We start from the raw sequence: 3402 nt of genomic DNA, 5'->3' as shown, positions 1-3402 counted from the left end.
AATGGGTGCATATGAGGCTTACATTGAGGGAATACTCAAGGGATTTGAGAACAGAGATCCGCCCTCCTGTGTGACCTGCTGCCTCCACCCAGAGAAAGCAACTGAAGTATCCAATGGCAGTTTCTTTTGCTAAAGTTCCACCGAAGTTGGTACCTGCTCAGCCCTAGTACGAGCCCTTTCAGTGAAGCATGAGACTTGTTAACTTTCCAGGCTGCGCTGTATTTCTCTGTAGCCATGTCTACCTCTAGACTATAGGAGGGAACCTGTCGCCAATGGTTCTTTACGGCCCCTCCTCCCCGCTCCCCTCGGCTAAGTGGGGACCCGACACAGAGTAGCTGCTCAGTATTTGCTCATAGAGTGAACAAATGAATACATAATTGAGTCAATGCCGACTCCTGAGACATCTAAGCTGCACACGTTCTGTTAGGGTCAGGAGTTCTGCCAGCTCCCAGAAAAGAAATCAAATCCATAATTGACTATTAAAGTAAAATCTCATGAATCTGAATGTAAGGTGAGAATTAGCGATGATATACGTCATGAAATTATTTATAAAGACATTCACTTATTTTATATGCAAGCACTTAGACTTGAACGAGGCTGAGGAGGGGTTCTGTAATGCAAGTCAGCAGCCCACAGAGGCTGGTGTGTCGTTTAGGTCGTGATTCATGTTAACATATCAGCAGATACCTCTGAAGTGCGGCAGGTTCTCGAGGGCAGCTGTTCTTCTCAGTGTTTTCATCGTTCCTCATAGAATTGCCTTGTATTTAAAATTCCTGTAGAGCCAGAGCCCTCAGACACTGTGGGAATCTAAGTAGGCACCATTGAGGTCTTGTTGGCTGTCTTCTTTCCACTCACCTGCTATCCCTTTGTCTCAGGCAGCCTGAGCTCCACCCACGGAGAGTCCTGGCATTTCTCCGAACGCCCCACACCGTCCTGCCCCTGTGAGTCCCTCTCTTTCCCGTCTCACTTCCATCAGAGAGCTCCCGGCCGCCCCGCACTCCTGGCTCCTGCAGATGGAGGGCCCCCTTGTCCTCCCTGCTCCCAAAGCACCCAGTGTTGGAGCTGTCTGCCTGTTTTCCCCGGCGGGCTAACCTCTCAGGAGGCAGCTCCTTTGTCTTATTTATCCTTGTGTCCCAAGCACATGGCTCAATGGTGCTTGGAAATGTCTCGCATAAATAACGAAACGTCCAGTCCTCAGGTGCCGACACGCTTCTGCCCGAGAGATGCTTAGCTCGGCGAGTGCGTTTCTAGCACCGTCACTGTTTCTATTTCGGCATCTAATTGCTATTGCGCCAAATGGTCAGAGCAGAAACTGCAGCAAGAGACACGGTCTAGAGACTCCCTCCCGTGCAAACGCTCCCAGCTCTGGGGAAATGGCTGCAGTCATAAAAGCGTGGAGGCCTGTGGAATTTTAGGCAGAAAAAAAAAATTGCTCACAGAATTGCAATTTTTGTTCAGGTTGCTGCCTGGGAGAGTCTTACCCCACCTCTGAAAAGCCCCTTCTCCGCGGTCGCTTCCTCCCCTCTCCCCGATTCAGGTGAACGATAATGAAAACTCACAGAGCTGAGAAAGCCGGGCCAAACCCCGGGCATGTGCATTGCTGCCTGGGCCAGAACCCAAGGCCCGGAGGTACAGAGTCCCCCTCCCTTCGTCCCTGCAAAATGCTGAACGCCCTTCCTGGTGGCAAGTCCACAGGGTCAGGGGACGCCCCACCCGGCGACTGGCCAGCCGTGAACGGACCTGAACCTTTTCCTGACCTGCCTGTCACGCCCACACTCAGCTCCCTCCTGGATAATGAGTTCTGGGAGGTTAGTACTTGCTGGAAACAGCACTTCATTTCATTCCACCTGCAAGTCCTCTTGCTCCAATGTCACCCATCCTTCCTACAGCTGCGGGGCTGACTCTGTGTGGACAAGAGCTTCTCTGTGTCCCTTGGGAGCGGCCGGAGCTCTCCCGCGGCCCCTCTCAATCTTGGGCTTCCCAGACCGAAGTAAATAGATGATGTCTGCAAGGAGACCCCAAACATCATCAATACTGTTGATAGTGATGGAGCTGAGTGATGAGGGCTGCTGTTGCAGGGGGTTCAGGTTCTGGCAACGAGTCAGATGTGAGCGCCTCCTAATAAGTCCTTGCCACGCGCAGTGTTGAGATGAAACCATGAGGGGGCCTGGGTGCCCCTTGGGACAGGGCATGGGTTCGCGTGTCCCCAGGTCACCTCGTTATTCCTCATGCCAAGCAAGAAACGTTCCCTTTGTGTGTGAGGGGAGCCTGCCCTTGTGAGATGGCTGGAACCCGTGTGGACAGCATCCTGGCCGAGGGGCTACTGCTCTCATGTGAGGAGGAGGAGGAAGAGGAGGAGGAGGAGGAGGAGGAGGAGGAAGAGAGGGGAGATGTGAGCGGGAGAGAGGAAACCCAACCGGCCTTCACACTAATCCCACGAAGGACTGGGATCCCGGTTGGGCAGATGGTGAAGCCGAGGCTCCCAGAGGCAGGAGACATGCCCAGGATGCTAGAAGCGATGGGTCTGGACTGAAAAGCCAGACCTGTTGAGGCCCAAAGCCCACTCCCTGTTAATGACACCACCCCAGGTCCCCTCCCCAGGGGACTGTGCGGCCCGCTGGGACCTCCCACCCCCACAGCAGCGTGGTTCTTGCCCCTGTCCGGGGCAGCAGGCCTGGCCCCTTCCTGCCTTCCCCATCCCCCTTGGAGGCTTAGGCCAGAGCCCACCCAGGCCCCAGGTGCCACAGGAGCGCCGGCTGCCCCTCCCTTCCATTTCCTCTCCTTATCCCATACAGGAAGCACAGGGACAAGATGGCAGGGTGACTCATCGCTAGAAGAATGAAACCTTGAGTGGGGCAGCTGAGAGGCGTGGCTGGGTGCCCTGACAATGGAGAATGTCCCCCGAGCCTTCAAAGGGCCTCCGGGCACTGACTGTAAAACAAAGGCCGAGAAAAAGGACCGCAGCGGGCGGGGCTGGAGGGCAGACAGGAGGCCGAGAGGCGGCCACAGCGCTTGCCACCGTGAAAGGGAAGACCAAGGGGACTGGAGATTTCCCGGTGGCTATAATTTGCCCTGTATGCGACGTTAGGCAAATCCGTGTCCTTTATGCATCTCTCTCTTTTTTTAATTACAGTTTACTCTCAGTTTTATTTTGCATTGGTTTCAGGTGTACAGCATAGTGGTTACACAGTCATATTTTACAAAGTGCTCCCCCCAACTTCCAGTACCCACCTGGCGCCACACATAGTTATTGCAGTATCATTGACTATATTCCGTCCTCGTACTTTTCATCCCTAAGGCTGTTCTGTAACTGCCAATTTGTACTTCTTAATCCCTTCACCTTCCCCACCCAGCCCCCCAGCCCCCTCCCCTCTGGCAGCCACCTGTCTGCTCTCTGTATCT

At 54.2% G+C, this 3402-nt stretch overlaps 1 long non-coding RNA gene across 1 annotated transcript in view; it reads right to left on the bottom strand.

Annotated features, from left to right (window-relative positions):
* The window catches only part of LOC102242619, a 6632-nt gene extending 4775 nt beyond the window's left edge, over nucleotides 1–1857 (bottom strand). Inside the window, exon 1 of the long non-coding RNA XR_313213.2 lies at nucleotides 1560–1857. This is a non-coding gene — a long non-coding RNA (uncharacterized LOC102242619). The remainder of the gene's footprint in view (nucleotides 1–1559) is intronic.
* Between the last annotated feature and the right edge of the window lie 1545 nt (nucleotides 1858–3402).

This window comes from Myotis brandtii, unplaced genomic scaffold, assembly GCF_000412655.1.
Source record: "Myotis brandtii unplaced genomic scaffold, ASM41265v1 scaffold131, whole genome shotgun sequence".
In the NCBI taxonomy this organism is placed as follows: domain Eukaryota; kingdom Metazoa; phylum Chordata; class Mammalia; order Chiroptera; family Vespertilionidae; genus Myotis; species Myotis brandtii.
The sequence above is the reverse complement of the archived record's forward strand: the minus strand, read 5'-3'. Positions and strand labels throughout refer to the sequence as shown.